The 17,556-nt window shown below is 43.3% G+C and overlaps 1 long non-coding RNA gene across 3 annotated transcripts in view; it reads right to left on the bottom strand.

The window, feature by feature from the left end:
• Nucleotides 1–14,370: 14,370 nt before the first annotated feature.
• Nucleotides 14,371–17,556, bottom strand: part of LOC125634578 (uncharacterized) — a 275,616-nt gene continuing 272,430 nt past the window's right edge. For all 3 annotated transcript variants that reach the window (XR_012667554.1, XR_012667555.1, XR_007355964.2), the window contains one exon: nt 14,371–14,976. This is a non-coding gene — a long non-coding RNA (uncharacterized LOC125634578). The remainder of the gene's footprint in view (nt 14,977–17,556) is intronic.

Below are 17,556 nucleotides of genomic sequence, written 5' to 3'. Positions count from 1 at the left end.
AACTGATACAACTATACCATAGACCAGAGTAACAATGGTAACAGACCCTTGCACTATCTAGCTAACACCCTCAGCACTCACCATCCTCTTGCCTACAACAAATGCAACTAGTTCAACATTTCATTTAGTTGACAGAACACCATTGGACAGCATTTTTTATCTGGTATTCATTGGTTTATTGGCCCCAGTGACAACAGGGGAGCCCCACTGATTTAGAACAGCTGAGCATCAAGTCCTGTATTTTTAACCCACTTACAGTGTGTCTAAAACACTTTGTTATTAGACATTTTAGTAGAATAGTAAATAAATAATAATAATAGGCCAGGTTTTGCCTTCTTGACAAAAAAAAAGTCACAGAAAATCTGAGAATCTGCCTGGCTGTGGTTGAGGTGTAGTGTGAGCGAATGGGGATGTGTGGCTGTGGATGAGCATGAGACTGCAGGTGAGAGTGGGCGCGTGACTGAATGACTGGGCGAGGGACAGTTTTGTGGAGAAAGAGAAATGCTGCTGCTTTGGACAATTTATATCGCAGCTCTTCTAATTTTGTGTTTTCAAACAAAGGTCAAAAGTGCTCAGAACTGACTGGTTGAACTTTGGGGTGGAATTTTTTTTTTTTAAACAAAGATGATCTCACCCAATAAAAATAAAGGTATGCTAGATCCTCCTTCAAAGCTCTGAACTGGGAGTATTTGTAAGTGACAGGTGTAAAAATGATGTTCTCCTTTTGAACCCCCATCTCACAAACTAGAGAATCCAGAATGATCACTGCATCATGCCAAAGACTAATTTACTGCAACTTCATATGAAGTCAGGAATCATTTGTCACTCTGTTCCCCCAACAACAGATTCTCACCCATTTTAAACCCCCAATTAAGAAACACACGCAGGTCCCCTCTCCCCAACTGTTACCCCAGAATTTGACATTCCTGCTTGTTTCCCCAGAATTTGACAGTACTGCAGTCAGCAATTTTGTATGTTCAGCCATCGCCTGCTGAAAACCAAACATCACATAGCTAGGAAAATCTTAGGTTCAGAGAGGCAAGGCCTTGTAGCTGCATATTTCCGCTTTTCTATCAGAATGGGAGGATGGGCCAGAAAGTTAAGAGTATGGAAGAGAGTGAGTGAATAGCGACCTTGGGTTTAGGTGCCTCTAACATGTCAGTTTTATTATTGCTCTGACTAAAAATGTTTTGATAAGAGATAATGAGTAGTTTTGCTGAAAGTAGGCAAATTGGTGACCCATTAGGGGTTACTATGGTGACTCACTAGGAGTCACTATAGTTATAGGTTTCAGACTAGCAGCTGTGTTAGTCTGTATCCGCAAAAAGAAAAGGAGTACTTGTGGCACCTTAGAGACTAACCAATTTATTTGAGCATAAGCTTTCGTGAGCTACACTTCATCGGACGCATGCAGTGGAAAATACAGTGGGGAGATTTTATATACACAGAGAACATGAAACAATGGGTGTTACCATACACACTGTAATGAGAGTGATCCGTAAAAGGGGAACTATTACCAGCAGGAGAGAAAAAAAACCTTTTATAGTGATAATCAAGGTGGGCCATTTCCAACAGTTGACAAGAATGTGTGAGGAACAGTGTGTGTGTGTGCGAGAATAAACATGGGGAAATAGTTTTACTTTGTGTAATGACACATCCACTTCCAGTATTTATTCAAGCCTAATTTAATGGTGTCCAGTTTGCAAATTAATTCCAATTCAGCAGTCTCTCGTTGGAGTCTGTTTTTGAAGTTTTTTTGTTGAAGAATTGTGACTACAAAAGTGGATGTGTGATTACACAAAGTAAAACTATTTCCCCATGTTTATTTCCCCACCCCCCCCTTTTCCTCACACGTTCTTGTCAACTGCTGGAAATGGCCCACCTTGATTATCAGTACAAAAGGTTTTTTTTCTCTCCTGTTGGTAATAGCTCACCTTACCTGACCACTCTGGTTACAGTGAATATGGTAACACCCATTGTTTCATGTTCTCTGTGTATATAAAATCCCCCTATTGTATTTTCCACTGCATGCGTCCGATGAAGTGAGCCGTAGCTCACGAAAGCTTATGCTCAAATAAATTTGTTAGTCTCTAAGGTGCCACAAGTACTATAGTTATGTGCTTTGTTTGAAGTTAGCCATAAAAGATTAGGCGAAAGAATTTCCTTTGGAGGAGTCTGAGGAAGCTTTTCTCTGGGCAAGGATCTGACAGCTAGAGGGAAGGTGCCCTCCCTCCCCCTCCCCCGAAGCCTGGCCCCTGATCCCTGAAAACCATTTCAGACTTTTTAGGTAACTATAAATGTTTGGAGTACTCTAAACCTATTGCAACAGTCTCTCTCTGTGTGTGTGTGTGTGTGCGTGTGTGAGAGAGCGATCTAATTTAAAAAGTAGTTTTAGGTGCAAAACTGTTATTATCAGATGGATGAGCGGGGCCTCCATTGATTTATTCCTGACACCGCCTAGAGAGAAAAAGTTATCACTGCTTTGGGTTCTGAAAACCCTGGTTAGCACAACCCCCTGCCTACAGAATCACATCCTGATGATTCTTTGCATCCCATTTTGCAAAATCATTACTTGTAAAACTAATGAAATAAAAAGCCAAGTTTTCCTCAGTTTGTCAGCTGATCATTATCACGGGATCCACACAGAAGCTTATATGCTCCTTTAGCCCTTGTACAATCAATTACACTAAGAGGGCAAATTTAAAGGTGATGTGGAAAGGGATGTGCAAATTACACATTGAGAATCTCAGGGTACGCCTATACTGGAGTTGGAAGGTCTAATTTCCAGCTCATGTAGACATAGCTGCACTAGCTCCGGTCGAACGAGGATGCTAAAAATTGAAATGTAGCTGCGGTGGCGCAAGCAGTGGGAGGATCTAGCCCCCAGGCAAGTACCTAGGTTCTCGAAAGGGACCCATCTCATGGCAGCTGGTCACTCCTGCCACCCACACTGCTGTGGCTACACTTCTCTTTTTAGCATGCCAGCTCAATCAGAGCTAGTGCGTGAAGGTCTAGCCAAGCTAGAAACTACATTTTCCAGCGCCAATTTAGACATACCCTAAGGAAGTCTAAGCAAGTATAGAGTACACTTGGAGGGAGTTGGAAGAAGGTGTAATTGCAGCACTCCCTTAAGGCTTGTCTAAATGAGCATTTACTTCATGGCAAACTGTTGACATTAATCTACCTGTGCACTCAGTGTTCATGGGGACCCTGCTGCCACAGAAAAAGTTCCCTAGTGCACTTTGATCTACTCCGATTCGAAACAGGAGTAAATTAAAGTGCACTTTTAGTATGCAGCAGAAGGGGCCGCACAGACACCTAGTGCCCAGCAGCTTGCCACAAACTAAGTGCACTTTAGACAAGTCCTAACATGTCAAATCATTCCATGGCGTGACACGAATGACTTAAGTGATACATTTATCAAGTTCTTTTAATCTAGGAATCCTCCACTATGTAACCTGCCTGTGACCCATTGTGTTACAACACTCACATTTTTTCAAATGAGAACAAATTACCTTGATTCATCTGATGAACTGGAGGAGGGGTTGCTTAGCATGGCTGATATAGTCACTGTTTCATGCACGTTTTTAAATGCACTATTGACATGGGAATTACAAGATAGGAAATATATTTCATCTTGCATCTCTTTTCCTCTGACCAAACTGCCGTTTTTAAAATGTACAGTGGGGCACAACACTGTATTCTTTTGTTTGACATGGGTTGGCTAGATTAGTTAGCTATTTTTTAATATAGAGAATTTACATGTACAGTAAATTAATGTCATGTTCGTGGACGTTTTAAAACTTACAAATAAAATGATTTTTTTTTAAATCCAGCAGTTCGTTTGGTAACACTGCTTCAAGCTGTACCTTTCATCTACTAGGGGGCAGGCCCTCAGTTGAATTGGTATTGAATTGTAAATTGGTATAGTTCCATCAAGTTTGATGAAGCTATGACAATATACGTAAACTGAAGAACTCCGCTTATAGTTGGCTGCGAAGACTTAAAGAATTACTACTAAAGGTAATTAACAGTAACAATAACTATCTACAACTATACTACAAGTTCTACAGAGTTTGCGCGAGCAGAGAAGGAGACAACACTAGCTGAAGTAACAGATGTTCCAGCACCGTCACTGGCAGCAAGAAGGAACTGAGGGTGAGGGGAGCTAGCGGTGCCCCGATACCGCGCCATGTGGGTGCCACTCCAGAGGGCACCAGAGCTGGTCCCCTAAGGATACTGATAACGGAAAAACTTCCGGCACCGGTGCATGTGGCAAGCACACACACACCTAATATGGAATGGACACGAGCAAGCGCTTGAAGAAGAACCCACACATTCTCTCTTACCTCAGCTCTTGAATTTCATGTCACTTACTGCCTTTGAATTTGTCAAGGTCAAATAATGAAGGCAATGAAGAGTGTGTTTGACTGCACATTCAAAGATGATCATTACAAAGAGCAGATAAGGATCTAAAGTTAGGAGGAAGACACTCAGAACTACTGAAAAGTATCCTTGGGATTCCCACTTTTATATCAATATGAAAAGCTGTTCAATTTTTCTTCTCTATGGAACACATTTAAGTACATGTGATGAGTTTTTATATTTTATCTCAGGCAATCTCAGGTACCAGTTCTTAACGCTATCTCTTCAAATACCAGTATTCTTGCTGCTAGCACTAGTGAAAACTAAAAATTACCAACGGCCTATAAATTAACTCCATGTCATAACGCACAAAAGGCCAGAAGCCCCTGCTACCCAAACCAGCAAGATGGAGGGAGAGGCTGGAGAAATGGCCACTCAACATTTCAGTCATGCTTCCCAGAAAGCAGCACACCCAATCTAGAGCAGCCCACCAGAAGGCTTCAAAGATACAGGTTGGGAAGAATAAAGTTTGCAGGATTGGGTCCTAACTTGCAGTTTGCTGTTGAAAGTAGCAGGGAAATGTTCTTATTTTAGCGCTAAAGGTTGTTCTTCTCCCATTCACCACTATAGAAATCAATACAGTTTCATCAGTCAATGGATTAACTCTGGCATAGACCAGCATGAGGGGACAATCAGGCACAAGATGTTGATTTGATCACTCGGGAGGATTCACTGGCATCTTAAAGAGAGCACCAGTGGGGATTTGATAACAGTCTTCAAGCACCAGACATACTTCTCTCTCTCTTTTTTTTTAATCACACAAATTAGCTCTTCCACATTATACATTCAGAACTAATGTCTAACTAATGTCTTCTTGCTACTGGACAGCAGTCAGTGATCATTTTAAAATTATGACTGCTATGCAAACAGGGAGTGGTTTTAAATTGTTGATAAAATATAAAAATAGATTAAAAATAAAATCTGCTGATTTATTCCATCCACCTTATTTAATCAAAAGAACTAACATTATTTAAAACTACTAGAGTGATGAGAAAGCTAAAGAGACAATTTAAGGTTCTATCTCAGTTTAGTGGGAGGATTAGCACAACTGCTGTTTGACTCTTGCATAGTGGTATTTGGAAGACAATGGCCCCGTTCTGGTTTCTGCTTTCATTCTCTGCATTCTCTCTGTTGGCTCGGAGTTATTTATAACTTTTTAAAAGCTGTTTAAAATGTACTTAGTGTCTGGACTAAAGTACTTTGATTATTGTGAAACTGTTTTAAAGATGTGATATGTGATTATTTTTGACAGAAGCTTGGCATATAACCAATCACAAAATCACAAATGCCAATTATTGCCTCCTATACTCTTCTGCTCTCAAAGTTATTCCTTTACTAAAATAAAAGGACTAAAATGTTGGCAGTTGAGGTACACAAATAAAAAGGCTGAGGTGCCTAATATTTGTTTTTTACCAAGAGAGAGACTTCCTTTAACCCTTTAATTGCTTCCAAATTGTAGCTGTATCCACTCAGAGCAGACAGCCCATTTCATGGTGCTGAATGTAAACTCCTACCATTCGATTGTGTTGCAGAGGACTATCTGAGCCCTGGTCTACACTAGGAGTTGAGGTCGAATTTAGCAGCGTTAATTCAATTTAACCCTGCACCTGTCCACACGACGAAACCCTTTTTTCAACTTAAAGGGCTCTTAAAATCGATTTCCTTATTCCACCCTCGACAAGGGGATTAGTGCTGAAATCGGCCTTGCCGGGTCTAATTTGGGGTACTGTGGACGCAGTTAGACGGTATTGGCCTCCGGGAGCTATCCCAGAGTGCTCCATTGTGACCGCTCTGGACAGCACTCTCAACTCAGATGCACTGGCCAGGTAGACAGGAAAAGGCCCGTGAACTTTTGAATTTCATTTCTTGTTTGGCCAGCGTTGCAAGCTGCAGGTGAGTGCAGAGCTCATCAGCAGAGGTGACCATGATGGAGTCCCAGAATTGCAAAAGAGCTCCAGCATGGCCTGAACGGGAGGTACAGGAACTGATTGCTGTATGCGGAGAGGAATCCGTGCTATCAGAACTCCGTTACAGTTTTCGAAATGCCAGAACATTTGTCAAAATCTTCCAGGGCATGAAGGACAGAGGCCATAACAGGGACCTGAAGCAGTGCCTCATGAAATTTAAGGAGCTGAGGCAAGCCTACCAGAAAACCAGAGAGGCAAACAGCCGCTCTGGGTCAGAGCCCCAAACATGGCACTTCTATGATGAGCTGCATGCCGTTTTAGGGGGTTCAGCCACCACTACCCCAACCATGTTGTTTGACTCCTTCAATGGAGATGGAGGCAACACAGAAGCAGGTTTTGGGGACTAGGATGATGATGTTGGTAAGGTTGTAGATAGCTCACAGCAAGCAAGCAGAGAAACCGGTTTTCCTGACAGCCAGGAACAGTTTCTCACCCTGGACCTGGAGCCAGTACCCCCCGAACCCACCCAAGGCTGCCTCCCGGACCCACCAGGTGGAGAAGGGACCTCTGGTGAGTGTACCTTTTTAAATAGTATACATGGTTTAAAAGCAAGCATGTTTAATGATTAATTTGCCCTGGCATTCGTGGCTCTCCTGGATGTACTCCCAAAGCCTTTGCAAAAGGTTTCTGGGGAGAGCAGCCTTATTCCGTCCACCATGGTAGGACACTTTACCACTTCAGGCCAGTAGCACGTAGCCAGGAATCATTGTAGAACAAAGCATTGCAGTGTATGTTTGCTGGCGTTCAAACAACATCCGTTCTTTATCTCTCTGTGTTATTCTCAGGAGAGTGATATCATTCATGGTCACCTGGTTGAAATAGGGTGCTTTTCTTAAGGCGACATTCAGAGGTGCCCATTCCTGCTGAGCTGTTTGCCTGTGGCTGAACAGAAATGTTCCCCACTGTTAGCCATGGGAAGGGGGATGGGGGGAGGGGCTAGCCACGTGGTGGAAGGAGGCAAAATGTGACCTTGGAATGAAAGCATATGTGCTGTGTATGTAATGTTAACAGCAAGGTTTACTGTGAAAGGGTGTACCCATTGTTCTATAAAATGTGCCTTTTTAAATACCACTGTCCCTTTTTTTTTCTCCACCAGCTGCATGTGTTTCATGGATCACAGGATCTTCTCCTTCCCAGAGGCTAGTGAAGATTAGAAGGTGAAAAAAATGCACTCACGATGAAATGTTCTCTGAGCTCATGCTGTCCTCCCACACTGACAGAGCACACGTGAATGTGTAGAGGCAGACAATGTCAGAGTGCAGGAAAGCACAAAATAACTGGGAGGAGAGGTGGCAGGCTGAAGAGAGGGCTGAAGCTGAAAGGTGGTGGCAGCGTGATGAGAGGAGGCAGGATTCAATGCGGAGGCTGCTGGAGGATCAAACTAATATGCTTCAGCGTATGGTTGAGCTGCAGGAAAGGCAGCAGGAGCACAGACCGCCGCTACAGCCCCTGTGTAACCAACTGCCCTCCTCCCCAAGTTCCATAGCCTCCTCACCCAGATGCCGAAGAACGCGGTGGTGGGGCCTCCGGCCACCCAGCCACTCCACCCCAGAGGATTGCCCAAGCAACAGAAGGCTGGCATTCAATAAGTTTTAAAGTTGTAAACTTTTAAAGTGCTGTGTGGCCTTCTCCTTCCCTCCTCCACCACTCCTCCTGGGCTACCTTGGCAGTTATCCCCCTATTTGTGTGATGAATTAATAAAGAATGCATGAATGTGAAGCAACAATGACTTTATTGCCTCTGCAAGCGGTGATTGAAGGGAGGAGGGGAGGGTGCTTAGCTTACAGGGAAGTAGAGTGAACCAAGTGTGTGTGGGGGGTTCATCAAGGAGAAACAAACAGAACTTTCACACTGTAGCCTGGGCAGTCATAACACTGGTTTTCAAAGCTTCTCTGATGCGTACCGCGCCCTCCTGTGCTCTTCTAACCGCCCTGGTGTCTGGCTGCGCATAACCAGTGGCCATATTGTGGAGCGCACAGCAAGCAGTACTAACAGTGGGAATATTGGTTTCGCTGAGATCTAACCGAGTCAGTAAACTGCGCCAGCGCGCCTTTAAACGTCCAAATGCACATTCTACCACCGTTCTGCACTTGCTCAGCCTGTAGTTGAACAGCTCCTGACTGCTGTCCAGGCTGCTTGTGTATGGCTTCATGAGCCATGGCATTAAGGGGTAGGCTAGGTCCCCAAGGATAACTATAGGCATTTCAACATCTCCAACGGTTATTTTCTGGTCTGGGAATAAAGTCCCTTCCTGCAGCTTTTGAAACAGACCAGAGTTCCTGAAGATGCGAGCTTCATGTACCTTTCCCAGCCATCCACGTTGATGTTGGTGAAATGTTCCTTGTGATCCACCAGAGCTTGCAGCACTATTGAAAAGTACCCCTTGCGGTTTATGTACTCGGCGGCTTGGTGCTCCGGTGCCAAGGTAGGGATATGGATTCTGTCTATGGCCCCACCACAGTTAGGGAATCCCATTGCAGCAAAGCCATCCACTATGACCTGCACATTTCCCAGGGTCACTACCCTTGATAGCAGCAGGTATGTGATTGCATTGGCTACTTGCATCACAGCAGCCCCCACAGTAGATTTGCCCACTCCAAATTGATTCCCGACTGATCGGTAGCTGTCTGGCGTTGCAAACTTCCACAGGGCTATTGCCACTTGCTTCTTAACTGTGAGGGCTGCTCTCATCTTGGTCTTCTGGTGTTTCAGGGCAGGGGAAAGCAAGTCACAAAGTTCCATGAAAGTGCCCTTACACATGCGAAAGTTTCTCAGCCACTGGGAATCGTCCCAGACCTGCAACACTATGCGGTCCCACCAGTCTGTGCTTGTTTCCCGGGCCCATAATCTGCGTTCCACAGCATGAACCTGCCCCATTAGCACCATGATGGCCACATTGCCAAGGCCCGTGCTTTGAGAGAAATCTGTGTCCATGTCCTCATCACTGTCGTCACCGCGCTGACGTCACCTACTCACCTGGTTTCGCTTTGTCAGGTTCTGTTGCTGCATATACTGCTGGATAATGCGTGTGGTGTTTAATGTGCTCTAATTGCCAAAGTGATCTGAGTTGGCTCCATGCTTGCCTTGGTATGGTGGCTGCACAGAAAAAAGGCGCGGAACAATTGTCTGCTGTTGCTCTGACAGAGGGAGGGGCGACTGACGACATGGCTTACAGAATTGGCTTACAGGGAATTAAAATCAACAAAGGGGGTGGCTTTACATCAAGGAGAAACAAAAACAACTGTCACACAGAATGGACCCTTAAGAAATGAACTCAAAACCCTGGGTTTAGCAGGCCAATGCTCAACCCAATGCTCAACCCACTGAGCTATCCCTCTCCTCGGTATTTCAGACAGGACTGAATCTCCATTAAACTTTTCAAGGTGCTCCTGACAGACCTCACCGAAATGATTGTCGGCTGTTGATTTCATGGAGGGGGGGAGGGGGGAGCAAATGAATACAAAACAAATCTGGTCTATTTTTTGTTTTGATCCATTCCATCTACCTTTTACATCTTTGGCTGGCAGCAGACGGTGCAGTAGGACTGCTAGCCATCCATATCTCCTGGCTGCTAGGCAGAAGATGGTGCAATAGGACTGCTGGAAGGACTAAAGAGAATGACCTGGTCGAGTCACTCCTAATTTAGTTCCTGAGCCCATGTCTGCCCAGGCGCTCCTGACCGACCTTACGGAGGCGGCCAGGAGCACCTCGGGCACAATGACGATGGTTATCAGGCCTATTGCACGGTCTGCTGCCACAAGGCAATGGGTTGCTGCTGCTGTGTAGCAATGCAGTACTGCGTCTGCCAGCACCCAGGAGACGTACGTGACAGTGAGCTGTGCGGGCTCCATGCTTGCCGTGGTATGGCGTCTGCATAGGTAACTGAGGAAAAAAGGCACGAAACTATTATCTGCCGTTGCTTTCACGGAGGGAGGGCCTGAAGACATGTACCCAGAACCACCCGCGACAATGTTTTTTGCTCCATCAGGCATTGGGATCTCAACCCAGAATTCCAATGGGCGGCAGAGACTGTGGGACCTGTGGGATAGCTACCCACAGTGCAACACTCCGGAAGTCGACACTAGCCTCGGTACTGTGGAAGCACTCCGCCGAGTTAATGCACTTAGAGCATTTTGTATGGGGACACACACAATCGACTATATAAAAACGATTTCTAAAAAAACAACTTCTAGAAATTTGACCTAATTTTGTAGTGTAGACATACCCTGAGAGCATGTTTTAAGGGTAGAGCTTCAGCTGGTATAAACCAAGGTTGCTCCAGTAAACTCAAAAAGGAGAGGTGGTCTTGTGATTAAGGCATTAGGCTGTGACTCACGAGAACTGGGATCAAGTATCTGCTCTGTTATAGACTTTGTGCATTACCTTTGGCAAGTTACTCATGCTTTCTTTACTTAAATTGCTCAAGTGAATTTGTAATAAATGGGGATAATAATGCTTCTTTTACCTGACTACCAAGTATATGTACAACAACAGAAACATGGGACTTTGGTTTCCTACTGTAATGCAAATAATAAACACCACTTACTCAAGGCTGATGTCAATAGAGTGACATTGCTTTACTCCAGATGAGGCTCAAGGCCCAGGTATATATTAACGATAAAGGAACAGCTCTCAAAGTAGGCTGAGATGAGGTGTGGACTGTATACTTTGTATATCCTGCTTTCATTATATCTACCCCCAACCTGTTTTCACACTCCTAAAGCATAATACACAAACCTAACACCTTTCAAGCTAGGGTTGAATTTCTGAACCCATAATACTTAACTGGGTTTGTAATTAGGAAGAATGAGTTTGCCTAGCCATACTGGAAATAGAGCTAGAGCACTAGAGGAGAAACATCTGGGTTTCACTTTACAGAATTGTAGAGAGATTCTTGAACATTTCAGTACATTACTGACATGAACCAAGCATACAACTGGAGTAGGGAAAATGTACTATGACTAAGCTCTCACAACCTGCCTGTAATGAGCCAAGTCATGTGCTCTGTGAAAAAAAATTATGTAATGTAAGCATACATTTCCCATACTGTATCAAAGATTGTCCCACCAGGCTTAACAGTGTGCTTTTAAAGTAATGACAAACTTCTCAACAGAATAATGATCCTAAGATGAAACAATAATAGGAGCACTGGAACATCAGTTATGATCTCTCCAAAAGAAGTGAAACCTGATTATGCAACTGAAAAGCTACTTAGCTAGCAAGATCTAAAATTTGGCAGTGGTGGGGGGGCGGGGGGCGGGAAGAGGTTGCTGGCTTCAAGAACTGCAGGGCGTCTCCCTGTTGCTTTTGATACACCTGGGTAATTATAATGCTTCCAACGGCAAGGTCTAATACTCAGAAAAGAATTAGAGATTTGAAAATATATAATTAAGCAACTGTACTTAATTAAAATGCTTTTCTGCCATGCAAACAAGGGCATTAGACAGACTTAAATTAATTACAGAAAGGAGCTTAGTTTGTTAGAAGAAAATACCCTACAAAATTGATAAACATGGGATGGCCACCTTTTTTAATAGAGAGTTTATAATAGGAAAGAATGAAGGACTGGTTGAATGAATGAATTCAGAAAAGACAAATCTCTCTAAAGTCTCCTGCTGAGGCAGAGAGTTTTTTCAAATTATATTTTAGATTTATGTTATTGTTATTGCACCTAAGCCGCTCTATTAGAAGCCATTACAGAGCTTGTAAACTAATTTTAGTTCACCTTCCAGTGGTTTGAGCTTTTCCTTTTTTACTGGGTATCTAGGAAAGTCCAGACGCTTAATTTTATATTCCTTGGACACAGTCAGGCAACTTTTAATGGCTAGGGTGACTTTTTGGTTAACAAAATTAATGCCCTTTTCTTCCCTGTGGCAAATCCTCTATTATTTTCATGATTAGCTGAGCCCCAAAATGAAATTCTTAGATGGCCAGTAAACCACTTACAGTCTGGCTACAAGTTTTGTTTAGTCATGAAATGAATTTCAGGAATGATTCAAATAGTCATTTTCCATTAACCTTAATACAAAAAACACATGCTTGCTTGAATGGCAGCTAAAGTTCAAACGTGCTTGATCAAACTGCACTGTAGGATTGGCTGAATGTTTCGGAAAAATGTTTTTCATTGTTTGTCCAGCTCTGCTCCAGATTTTGAATTACTTTAGCTGCTTTCCAGATCTGAGGAGCTTTTCTCACTTAAAAGAAATGCTAAATATGTCTCAGTTCACACCTTTCAGCTGTTGATGAAGGGAATTTAACTCTTTTCTTTAAAAAGAAGCTATATGTAAATATTCTGTTTCCTGTGATGGATAATGGAAGTAAATAGAGCAGATTATAATTCTTTAAATCTAATCTAATAAATCAAAATGCTTCAGAGAACTAATAATTATGGGTCAAATTCTGGCAGTTGATCCAAAAGTCAGTGAAGTGTAAGCACCCAGTGTTGGGAGCTATAGTCAGTAAACAAAAAATCCTGCAATTACAGGGCACATTGCCAGACGAAGGGTTGGTTCACTGTGTGAGAGGATGCTTTTTGCTGCTACTTTCTGTAGCAGCGATATGATCACTGCTGCTGTTGCCAGATTGCACTCGCTGGAGATAGCAGCACAGGCCCTCACTGGATTTTACGTAATCTATGCCCATTTGCCATCAATACCTCACGGTCAGTATGATGCATTGCCCGTTGCCCTCAACAGCCCCAAGGGCGTATCTTCAGGGACACTGTTGTGTGCAGTGGCAGGATACCTTTGATTGACTCACTTGTAGCCCTATTTTTTCATTTTAATTTTAGAGGTTTGCCTGCATAAAAATCACTGATGCTAACAAGAAACCGTATCAATTCCTGAGATAAAACCAAATCCCTTCACTTTGTGCCTTTGGTCTCCCTCCTACCTTTGCCTGTCTTGTCTATTTAGATTATAAGCATTTTAAGGGACTCTTTCTTACTATGTGTTTATACAATGCCTAGGACAATGGGGCTCTGATTTTAGTTGGCACCTTTAGGCACTACTGTAATAATAATTATCTTTATTGTTAATTTGTACATACAATTTCCTGAATGTACAACAAGACAGAGTTATTGAACTTAAGGCCAGAAGGGACCATCTGATTATCTGACCTCCTGTATATCACAGGCCTCTAACCACCATCAAGCCACACCCAAACCAGGACCAGAACAACGAGAGCTACATCAAGTATTACAGGCCACAGGAGAGCAAACCATTGTGTACCACAGTCACATGTATGATTTAGCTAGTAATACTTAGCACTGCAAGTACTGGTGGATCACAAGGGACGTTTCACTGACATCAACGTGGGATGGCCAGGAAAGGTACATGACACTCGCATCTTCAGGAACTCTGGTCTGTTTGAACAGCTGCAGGAAGGGACTTACTTTCCAGACCAGAAAATAACCGTTGGGGATGTTGAAATGCCTATAGTTATCCTTGGGGACCCAGCCTACCCCTTAATGCCCTGGCTCATGAAGCCGTACACAGGCACCCTGGACACTAGTAAGGAGCAGTTCAATTATAGGCTGAGCAAGTGCAGAATGGTGGTACAGTGTGAATTTGGACATTTAAAAGCGCGCTGGTGCAGTTTACTGACTCAGTTAGACCACAGTGAAACCAATATTCCCACTGTTATTGCTGCTTGCTGTGTGCTCCACAATATCTGTGAGAGAAAGGGGGAGACATTTATGGCGGTGTGAGAGGTTGAGGCAAATCACTTGCTGAATATGCGCAGCCAGACACCAGGGCGGTTAGAAAAGCACAGCAAGGTGCGCTGTGGATCAGAGAAGCTTTGAAAACCTGACTGGCCAGGCTACAGTGTGACAGTTCTGTTTGCTTCTCCTTGATGAAAACCCGCCCCCTTGGTTCACTCGACTTCCCTGTAAGCCAAGCGACCCCCCCGCCCACCTGCAATCACCGCTTGCAGAGGCAATAAAGTCATTGTTTTTTCAAAATCATGCATTCTTTATTAATTCATCACACAAATAAGGGGGTAACTGCCAAGGTAGCCTGGGAGGGGTGGGGGAAAAGGGAAGCACTGGGTGGGGTGGTGGATGTGGGGAAGGGGGAAGGACAAGGCCACACAGCACTTCAAAACTTATTGAATGCCAGCTTTCTGTTGCTTGGGCAGTCCTCTGGGGTGGAGTGGTTGCGTGCCCAGAGAGCCCCTCCCCCCCGCGTTCTTGGGCATCTGGTTGAGGAGACTATGGAACTTGGGGAGGAGGGCAGGCGGTTACACAGTGGCTGCAGCGGTTGTCCGTGCTTCTGCTGCCTTTCCTGCAGCTCCACCAGACACCAGAACATATTAGTTTGATCCTCCAGTAGCCTCAGCATTACATCCTGCCTCCTCTCATCACGCTGCCACCACCTCTCCTCTTGCTCATCCCTCCTGTCCTCGCGTTCATTTTCTGCTTTCCTGGACTCTGCCATTGTTTGTCTCCACACATTCTGCTGGGCTGTTTCAGTGTGGGAGGACTGCATGAGAACATTTCATCACAAGTACGGTTTTTTTCACCTTCTTATCTGCACTAGCCTCTGGGACGGAGATGATAGGGGGAGCATTGAGACATTTGCAGCTGCGGAAAGAAAAAAAGGGAGAGTGGTATTTAAAAAGACACATTTTAGAGAACAATGGGTAGACTCTTTTACTAAGCTGTTAACATTACATAGCACCTTCATAACATGTAGGAATGGTTTCAAACAGCAGGGTTAAATCGATCTAATGCTGCTAAATTCGACCTAAACTCGTAGTGTAGACCAGGGCTAAGTATTGTCCAGACCATCCCTGACAGGTGTTTGTATAACCTGTTCTTAAAATCCTCCAATGATGGAGATTCCACAACCTCCCTAGGTAATATGCTCCACTGCTTAACTACCTGGACAGTTAGGAAGTTTTTCCTGATGTCTAAATCTAAACCTTCCTTGCTGCAATTTAAGCCCATTGCTTCTTGTCCTGTCTTCGGTGGTCCAGGAGAACAATTTATCACCCTCCTCTTATAACAATCTTTTTCATATTTGAAGACTGTTTTATCCCCTGTCAGTCTTTTCTTCTCCAGACGAAACAAACTCATTTTTTAAAATCTTTCCTTGTAGGTCATGTTTTCTAGACTTTTAATCTTTTTTATTGAGCTCGTCTGGACTTTCTCCATTTTCCCCCCACATTGTTCCCACAGAGTGTGCCCAGAATTGTACACAATACTACGGCTGAGGCCTTATTAGTGCTGAGTAGAACTTCTCATGCCTTGTGTACAACACTCCTGCTAATACATCCAGTATGATGTTTGTTTGTTTGTTTTGCAAGTGTTACATTGTTGACTTATATTTAGCTTGTGATCCACTATAACCCCCAGATCCTTTTCTGAAGTAGTCATTTCCCATTTTGTATTTGTGTAATTGAATATTTCTTCCTAAGTGTAGTACTTGGCATTTGCCCTGATTCAGTTTCATCCTATTTATTTCAGACCATTTCTCCAGTTCGCCACGATCATTTTGAATTCTAAGCCTGTCCTCCAGAGCACTCGTAGCCCCTAGCAGCTCAGTATTGTCCTCTAACATTAACATGTACTCTCTGTGCTATTATCCAAACTATTTATGAAGATAGTGAATAGAATTGGACCCAGCACTGATCCCTGCAGGGCCCTACTCAAAATGCCCTTCCAGCTTGATTGTGACACAATTGATAATTACCCTGAGTACTCTTTTCCAACCAGTTGTACACCCACCTTCTAGTAGGTTCATCTAGGCTATATTTCTCTAGTTTGTTTATGAGAAGGTCATGTGAGACAGTATTAAAAGCCTTACTAAAGTAGAAACAGATCATATCTACTGCATTCTCCCATCCACAAGGCTCGTTACTCTGTCAAAGAAGGATATTAGGTTGGTTTGACATGATTTGTCCTTGACAAATCCATGTTAATTGTTACTTGTCACTTTATTATCTTGCAGGTGCTTACAAATTGATTGTTTAATTATTTGCTCCGTTACTTTCTTGGGTACTGAAGTTAAGCTGACTGGTCTATAATTCCATGAGTTGTCCTTATTCGCCATGGTGTAATTACACCTAGTAATCTGACAAGAACTAGTCAGAACCTAGTGGAACCAGGGCAGCTTGTTAAGGAAATTATACTTAAGATATGTGTTTATGGGACACATTCTATATTTCTAATCCTACATGTTCTGCATTTTAAAAGTACTGAATGGTTTCAGAAACTACCATTCAGTCAATATTTAACCAATCATCTCTCCAGCTGAGGATATGAAGTAGTTGAAGTTCAATACACCCTGATATAATGTTCTTTAGGGGGTCCAGGATAAGCTAAACATACATAAAGAGAATAGTGATTTACCTAATAGAAGACAGTAGGTTTTTAAGAATTTGACCTTGCATTCTATAGGAGCTTTACTCTAAGGATCTACTGTATTTCTAGGCTAATAACTCCTCATTATTTGAGATATTGTAACAAATGCAGCCACACAGGATTTTGTGGTTGTCACTTACACCACACAGTATGGTCACTTAGACAATAGGGACAGAACCAGATACTGCTGTATGAAATGCACAGGTCCCCACCACTGGAGCTAAATGGAGTCTGTTAGCTTTCAGCAGTGTAGCATCTGAGATGCACACTTTACCAGCCCTGATCCTATCCAGAAGAGAACAATGGTACATACGTAAACACGAGCCAGTTAAGCACAATACCTAGTGACATCTAATGAAAAGATCATGTCTAATTACATAATTGTTACACCTCAGTACACTGGTTTTTAATTGTCACCATTACATTGGTAATAAAATTGGACTTTCAGGCCCCAGAAGTGAACTAGTCTGTCCTCATTGCAGGGCTGTTCCCTTTGGTATATTCTCAAGTGCTTTGTCAAGCCCAGGTCTGTATGGCCACTCTTTAGGAATCTTTTTCACAGTTTTATAGATGCCACTGTAAGGGAGGACCAAATTTCAGAGTGGTTGAGGCCTGTATCCTTAAATCTGAACCCAATCCTGTGGTTTGGGTTCTGGGTCAGACATTTTTTTGTGGATTTTAGTTCATTGAAACCCAGTTCTTGTCAGATTTTGGCCCATAAAGTGAAAATCTCCTGAAATCAATTGATCATGCAAGATTCTTGCCATCGTGTGTTGACATGTCGTAACAACTCACATG

This window comes from Caretta caretta, chromosome 3 (assembly GCF_965140235.1).
Source record: "Caretta caretta isolate rCarCar2 chromosome 3, rCarCar1.hap1, whole genome shotgun sequence".
NCBI lineage: Eukaryota > Metazoa > Chordata > Testudines > Cheloniidae > Caretta > Caretta caretta.
The sequence above is the reverse complement of the archived record's forward strand: the minus strand, read 5'-3'. Positions and strand labels throughout refer to the sequence as shown.